General features: G+C 38.7%; 1 long non-coding RNA gene across 1 annotated transcript; it reads right to left on the bottom strand.

Moving 5' to 3' along the window:
- Window positions 1-785: 785 nt before the first annotated feature.
- LOC116557506 lies at window positions 786-8,264 on the bottom strand. The gene is made up of 3 exons (XR_004271544.1): window positions 8,227-8,264; window positions 2,810-2,914; window positions 786-1,154 (listed from the first exon to the last, which is right to left on the bottom strand). It is a non-coding gene; the product is annotated as an uncharacterized LOC116557506 (long non-coding RNA).
- Between the last annotated feature and the right edge of the window lie 471 nt (window positions 8,265-8,735).

Genomic DNA, 8,735 nt, shown 5'->3' with positions numbered 1-8,735 from the left:
AGGTTTTGTATTTTTCTGCAGATGGGGTTTCGCCATGTGTCCCAGACTGGTCTTAAAATCCTGGGCTCAAGCAGTCGCCCACCTTGGCCTCCCAAGGTGCTGGGATTACAGGCATGAGTCACTGAGCCCGGCCAGGATACGAAATTCAAAAGTACAATTAAACTATGCTGTAGTAGGCAAGTCGAGTCCAAAATTTTAATGCCGTGAAGTACAGAAGTATAATGCTATAAGGCCATTGAAAAATAATACTTTAAATTTTAAAATATTTGTACTTATTAGATGTTTAGGCAATTAACTTATCAATGAACTGACCAAGTGTCAAATGATCAGAAAGAAGTTACTTTCCAGCCCCTACCAAAGAAGTAGAGTTGAAATAAGGGTGGGGGCCAATTGACAACAGCATTATATTCAATGTCATATCATTGTGGGTGGAGTGTTCCCAAGTTTTACTGTATCAAACAGAGGGTGATTCAAAAAGCATCATCAGCCGGGCGCGGTGGCTCAAGCCTGTAATCCCAGCACTTTGGGAGGCCGAGGCGGGTGGATCACGAGGTCAAGAGATCAAGACCATCCTGGTCAACAAGGTGAAACCCCGTCTCTACTAAAAATACACAAAAAAAATTAGCTGGGCATGGTGGCGCGTGCCTGTAATCCCAGCTACACAGGAGGCTGAGGCAGGAGAATTGCCTGAACCCAGGAGGCGGAGGTTGCGGTGAGCTGAGATCACACCATTGCACTCCAGCCTGGGTAACAAGAGTGAAACTCCGTCTCAAAAAAAAAAAACCATCATCATCACCATCTTCATCATCACACCCACCTTCCCACAAAGAATGCTTCTCAAAGTTTCCAAGTGACCCAGATAAAAACCAGAACCTGCACATGCACAGAGAGGAAGCAGAAGCTTAGTCAACCTATAAAAATTTCTTCTAGGAATTCAGAAAACCTTTCATAAATGACCATCTGGTTCAGGGGACACACAATAGCAGAGTCAAGTGAGACAAGGAGAGGAGACAGAAATGCCTAAAAGTCTGGCTGGGAGAAACTTGTCAAGCCCAGCATGGTCTTCTCATACTTTAAGGGGGCTCTTTCTTCTCTTTAGCGCTTCATTTTTCACTACCATTCTCCGTGTTGGTCTCATCTGGGCAGAAATCCTTCTGATAAACCAAGGAATTAGAGACTAATTAAACCATCTCTCGAGGAAATTGTGAAAAAGGTCCATGTAGTGAGGAAAAGTCTTCTCTAAGGGTAAATTTTAGGCTCTAAGACACTTGACCTGAGAATTACTTGGGAACCTGGAATCGCACCATCTAGGCACCTACTTGTGATAGTATCTGAATCAATTCGTCAGTATCAGTCTCAGTTGTTCCAGTCCCTTTACAACTGGGCACAGTGCTAGTGGTTGATTTCACAGCCTCATCTACATCCTGCTTTTCAATTTTTATGAATTAAGGTACACTGCATTTGGAGCTTTTTTAAAGATGTCTTTTGAAGTAAATGAAAATTCCCTTTCATGAGGTGCAACAGGGTGAAAAACTGCTGCTGCCAGCATCTACTTGGGGTTGCTTTCTAAAAACTACAATAAAATCCATAATCTTAGAAATGTGATAACTTTTATTTAATGTTTGAATATATGGGACTTGTATAGGGAAGATAAACCCAACCTACCGTATATGAAAAGATCAGTTCTCTAACAGGAAAATTGTAGTCTAAAACAGCACAAAGGTAAGACCAAGTAATTAAATAAAATTAGGTAGTCAATAATTTTCACATGTACCCGGTTCATGTCTCCTTAATGCCACTAGAATAAATATGTCCCAGATATAAACGCAAAGCATGTCTTCTCAATTAAACTAAAGATATCTTCTCAATTAAACTGAAGATTTATATACTTTATAATATAACCTGATGATAAGAAATATTTAATTTCTTTTAAAAGCACCCAAATTTGTAGGCTTAAGCCACGTGGAAAAGAGAGAATTTCAGATAAGAACTTAGTTGCAGCAGCAAATCAACAAAACTTTGGAGAAACTCCTTAATTGCTTTTGAATAAAATATGGGTCCTAGCAAAAGACTAAAAATATGTATTCCCTCAGCATCATAGATGCTGACACCAAAATCTTATTCAATAAAAGATTTGCATTTCCAACTCAGTCAGAATACCAGTTTCTTTTTCCTCAATTTAAACAAACTAAATAGGCTTGGTGATTAATCCAGGAGAACTGTTCTGCATAACAACAGTACCTTAGGACAACTAACAGGAGGGCCTTGTTGTATTAGCTCTGAGCAGAATTTCTATATTCCTAATAGTTTTGAGACATGGTTGACTGATGTAATGGCCACTATTTATCTCTGGACCCCATTTCACCCTCTTTGAATAGGAATTTCTGAAAGTAGTACCCAAGAATCTGTATTTTTAAAAGCATTCTAGGTGATTCTTATGAACCTTAAAATTTGAGAGCAACTGAGTTAAGACTATATATATATATGTGTGTATATATATATATATGTATATATATATGTATATATATATGTGTATATATATATGTATATATATATATGTGTATATATATATGTGTGTGTGTGTGTGTATATATATATATACAGTCTTTGTATGCCTCTTAGATTTCGGAAATTTGTAACTCCTGTAGATATTGTTATCCTTATTTTCAAAAGAGGAAGCAAAATTCAGAATAATAGACAATTTGCTTAATCCCCAGTAACACAGCTGCCACATGACAACAGTAACATTTGACCTAATTTTACTTGATTTTTTTTCTCCTGTTGTATGCACTGACCAAAGCTAACTTACCCAGGGTCACAGCTGTTAAGGGTATAGTAGGATTTGGGCCCAGGCAGTGGGACTCCAGGCTGATAACCACTACTGCCATGTTGCCAGGGAGTTAGTGGAGTTTGTCTATAAACACAAAGAAACGAGAAAAAGACAAACAAAATAGACAAAGCACAACAACTTAAAGAAGCAAATTACCAAAAAGTATACCTGGCCATGAAATAAATGTAAATAATTCAGACTCATAAGCAAAGAAATGCCATATTAAACATTGAGATACTACTTCATACCCATCAAATCAATAAAGATTTTAAAAAGTTAAGTGCCCAGTGTTGGCCATAATAAAGAGAAATGGACCCTTGATTGATGATGGGAAACCAATCTGGTTCCACCTTCAAGAAGGGCAATGTGGCCATATTATCCAAAGTCTTAAAATGTGCATACCCTTTGACCCTAATATTTCACTTCTAGGAATTTATACTGAAGAAAATGTCAAATGAGTACAATGGTGTCTGTACAATCATACTCATTGCAATATTATGTGATAGACAAAAATATCTATGTTTATAAAATTGAGCTAATAAAATCTATTAAGCTTAATAAAATAGTGTTGCAGAATATGTTCTTCACATCAAAATATGGAAAGATGAGTTTAGCATATTACCAAATTTAGAAATGTATAGAACATGCTGGGCACAGTGGCTCATGCCTATAATCCCAGCACTTTGGGAGGCCAAGGTGGTGGGTGGGTGGGGGGAGGGGGCATAACCTGAGGTCAGGAGTTCGAGACTACCCTGGCCAACACGGTGAAACCATTTCTCTACTAAAAAATACAAAGCTTAGCCAGACGTGGTGCACGTACCTGTAATCAATCCCAGCTACCTGGGAGGCTGAGACCAGAGAATCATTTGAACCCCATAGGCGCAGGTTGGGGTGAGCTGAGATTGTACCACTGCACTCCAGCCTGGGCAACAGAGTGAGATTCCGTCTCAAAAAAATAAATGTATAGAACAGGAAGCATGATATGATAGCTCTTTTGTAAAAAAAAAATTAAAATGCCTAGAAAGATCAGATAGATGACTAAACAGATATAGACATACTAAAATGATAATGGTGGTGACTTCCGGGTACTAAGATTATGAATAGCTTTTCCCTTGTGCTTTTTGGTGTTTTCCAAATTTTTTCTGTTGAGCATGTTCTGTAAATAGGGGGCCAACATTTGTTCTTAAGAAAAAGGGGGGAAAAAACCAGGAAGCATTTTTCCAGCCAAGGAATAGACAAAACACAATATCAGATTGCTGGAGGAAAAGAGAACAAAACAGAACAAACATGTAAATAAAGAGAGGAGTAGTCCTTTCTCAGTAACAGGAAACAAATATTTGCCTTACTGCAGACTCCTTTGATGAGAGGATGGCTCTTTAGCAATGCAGTTGGCAAAAACTCTTAAAAAACTTCAAAAGGATGAAAATGAGATTCCTCATTCAAGAACTTGGCCACCCCAACCCTGACTAGCATAGCACAAGAACAGGGCAGCATAAACACAGAAATGCAAGCAGAGATCTGGGCCAGGAGGCAAGGGAGGCAATTCTCATAACTATCTTTGGGCAAGAATTTGACTCACCAGTGCCATAGTCAAGGAAGAACAGGAACTACATATCAGTTCCCTATTGCAAATCATTAATAATGTATTATACATAATTATGTGGAAGTTAACTGCAGAATAAATTTTATCAAGCTCTAATTCCATGGTATATGCTTCTTCAATTTCCTGTGATCTTTCATGCTGCCTTCAGAGGTTAGCAATAGAGGAAGACCTTCACAGAATGCTATTTTAACAATGGAATATTCTGCCTTTGAGGGTTCTATAAGAAAAAAGATTTTGGCACAATGCCAGCACTCACTCATAAATTTTGTGTTTTGTTTATTTTTCAGATGGAGTCTCACTCTGTCACCCAGGCTGGAGTGCAGTGGTATGATTCTCGCTCACCACAATCTCACCTTCCAGGTTCAAGCAGTTCTCCTGTCTCAGCCTCCTGAGTAGCTGTGATTACAGATAACCTGCCACCACACCAGGCTAATTTTTGCATTTTTAATAGAGACAGGGTTTCATCATGTTGGCCGCGCTGGTCTGGAACTCCCAACCTCAAGTGATCTGCCCACCTCAGTCTCCCAAAGTGCTGGGATTATAAGTGTGAGACACTGCACCTAGCCCCAATCAGAAATTTTGTTGAATTTGTATTTTAAGGCCTTTAAAGAGCTGGTACTCTTGTCCTGATGGCTGGAGCTGGAGAATGGAGATTGGAAGCAGGAGAGATAAAAAATAAAATTTTGTAGTTATGACGAAACACCACCATCACTGTCCATTTCTACCTTCAATTATGTTCAAATAATTGAATGTTCCATTGCAAATTTCAACACCAAAGAAGAATAATGTGGGTGTCATATGGATAAAGAAGTCAGAACAGAGCTTTGACATTATTCACAAATGTAGAGAGGAAAAACTGCATCACAGTAGAGGATTATTTTAGTTTGAAGAAATAGCATAGAAGTGATAAAAGAAGCCAGTGAAAGATTATTAGGTTATAGATAGTGGCCGGGTTTCTTTCCATGTTCATAATAGGATACAACAGCAAACAACCTCAACTAAATGAAGCAAGAACCTGACTTGCAGGAGAGTTTGGCACCCAAATGGTTTTCTGAAGATGGTGATGGAGCCCCCAGAGATATTTAAGAACAGGAGGATGCCCAACCCACTGTCTGGGGCGGCGGACGGGAAACCTCCCTAGTGATAAAGATATGTACTCTATGACATTATATGGAGCTTTCTGGTCCTGTGTTTCTACAAACAATAGAGAGAGGCTTATTTTTGGATTCTTACTTACTACCTATCTGTGTTGATAGATGCAAGTTACAAACATCCATCATATATCTCTCCACCCTATGGCACATTTCTCTTCTTTTCTTTTACGAAGTTACCTTACTATTAACGTAGAAGAAACAGAAGTTATTTAGGTAAATTATCCCCAGCTACTGCTTTATCAGAAATCACTCTTTCCCTTGGCAGAATACTAATGACTATTAACATTAGCTGCATGCAGGACCAGGAATATCTTCAGCGGCCCAAACTCTGTCTTGGAAGCAGCTGCTGCTCCTGAAGACTGTCTGCTAGGGAGTAAAGGGAAAGAGTAACGTGGAAAAGGAAAACCATTTCTTAGTGTTTTTTGTTTGTTTGTTTTTTGAGACAGAGTTTCGCTCTATTGCCAGGCTGGAGTGCAGTGGTGCAATCTCGGCTCACTGCAACTTCCGCTTTCCAGGTTCAAGCAATTCTCCTGCCTCAGCCTCCCGAGTAGCTGGGACTACAGGCACGTACCACCACGCCCGGCTAATTTTTTTGTATTTTTAGTAGGGATGGGGTTTCACCGTGTTGGCCAGGATCGTCTCAATCTCTTGACCTCGTGATCCAACCGCCTTTGCTTCCCAAAGTGCTGGGATCACAGGCGTAAGCCATCGCGCCCAGCCTCTTAGTTTTTTATACAAATGGGGATGCACGTGTGTAAATATACGAACTGGTTGAGGCAGCACTTTTATAAGGTTGGGGTTGAAGACAAATTATGGAAACTCATAACAAAATTAAACAAGCGGGTCAGGAAAGAAGTAACAGATCTAAAAACTAAAAATCAATTTTTGCCACAAAATCACTTTCTCCCTCAAAACAATTATCACCCTAATAATTTGTTGAGCTTTTAGCAGGATTGATTGGTTGTTTTTATTTCTGGCACACAAGTAGTCTTATGTATTTAAATGACATTTTTTTTGCCAAATGTGAAATGTGGCCAATATTAGCATTCTCACCTATGCCCTCATCAGACACTTCTGGATCTTTCTTTGCTTGCTTGCCTGTGTTTCCTTCCCTCCTTCCTTCCTTCCTTCCCTCCCTCCCTCCCTCCTTCCTTTTTTCCTTTTCTTTCTTTCATGCAATGGCACAATTGCGGCTCACCGCAACCTCCACCTCCCAAGTTCAAGCGATTCTCCTGCCTCAGCCTCCCGAGTAGCTGGGATTACAAGCATGCGCCACCAAGCCCGGCTAATTTTTGTATTTTTAGTAGAGACAGGGTCTCTCCATGTTGGTCAGGCTGCTCTCGAATTCCTGACCTCAGGTGATCCACCCGCCTCGGCTTCCCAAGTGCTGGGATTACAGACATGAGCCACCACGCCCGGCGGATTTGTCTTTCTTTAGGAGAACAAACATTTTTGACATTTACAGCAGCCCTCAGGATTCATTAAGAAATTATCCACTCTTACAAATCATTTAGAAAGACAGCAGGCCAAAGAAAAACAAAGGATATGAACATATAGTGGACACTAAACATCTGATATTCAATATCCACAAATAACAGGAAGAGTGAGGACTAAAAAACGGATAATATTCAGGCCGGGCATGGTGGCTCATGCCTGTAATCCCAGGTAATCACGCCTGTAATCACCCCTGTAATCTACCAAAAATAAAATGCAAAAATTAGCTGGGCGTGGTGGCGTGCGCCTGTAATCCCAGCTACGCGGGAGGCTGAGCCAGGAAATCATTTGAACCTGGACGCAGAGTTTGCAGTGAGCGGACATCGCGCCACTGCACCCCAGCCTGGGAAACAGAGCAAGACTCTATCTCAAGAAAAACAAAACAAAACAAAAAGGATACTGTTCAATGTTGATCAAAGTGTGGAGAAGCAGATATTGTTTGTGGGAGTATAAAGCAGTGCAACTTCTCAGAAAAGAAATCTGATAGACCAATCAAAACTGTAAATGCACATACCCTTTGTCCCAGAAAGCTCGCTTCTGGATATTTATCTTGTAGGTATAATATGGCATAGATCCATATTCAGAGATATTCATTAAAGTAATATTTGAAATAGCAAAAAAATCTGGAAATAATTTAAGTATCCATCAAAAAGAGACTATAGCAATTATGATAACTTCATATCATAAAATATTATGAAGTTGGATCTGTATCTTACATTATCTACAAAAATTAACTCAAATGAATTAAAGATTAAACATAAGACCCAAACAGTAAAACTCCTAGAAGAAAGGATAGGGAAAATAAAAATCCCACAAAATTAAAAGAAACAAAAGAAAACAAAAAGGAAATTTGGAAAAATCTTCATGACACCTATTTAGTGATAATTTCTTAAATGTAACACCAAAAGCACAGGCAACAAAAGCAAAAATAGGCAAACGGGACTACAACCAACTTTACAACTTTATGCATCAATAGACATAAGATCATGGAAAGGTAGCCTACAAAATGAAAGAAAATATTTACAAATCATATATCTGATAAGGAATTAATATCTAGAATATATAAAGAACTCTTACAACTAAGCATCAAAAACATCAAATAACTCAATTTTTAAAATGACCAAAGAACTCATATAGATATTTACCAAAGATAATATATACAAATGGCCAACAGTTATGGAGCTCAGCATCACTAATCACTAGAGAAATGGAGATGAAAACCACAATGTGATATCACTTCGTACCAATTAGAATGGCTACAATAAAAAAATAAAGAAGTGTTGCTGAAAATGTGAAGAAATTACAACCCTTGTGCGCTATTGCTGGGATTATAAATTGTGCGACCACTAAGGAAAACAGTATGGTGGTTTCTCACAAAATTAAAAATAGTAGTACCACATGATCCAGCAATCCCCTCACTTCAGAGTAGAGATTCAAAATAATTGAAAGCAGAATTTCAAATTGATATTTGCATATCCATATTCATAGCAAGAGTATTGACAATTGTCAAGAGGTGGAAGCAACCTAAATGTCCATCAGTGAATAAAGAGATAATCGAAATATGGTATATATATATATATATATATATATACACACAATGGAATATTATTCAACCTTAACATGGAAGAAAATCTGTCACATGCTGCAAGATGGA

Source organism: Sapajus apella, unplaced genomic scaffold, assembly GCF_009761245.1.
Source record: "Sapajus apella isolate SASKATOON/1434 unplaced genomic scaffold, GSC_monkey_1.0 scaffold19, whole genome shotgun sequence".
NCBI lineage: Eukaryota > Metazoa > Chordata > Mammalia > Primates > Cebidae > Sapajus > Sapajus apella.
The sequence above is the reverse complement of the archived record's forward strand: the minus strand, read 5'-3'. Positions and strand labels throughout refer to the sequence as shown.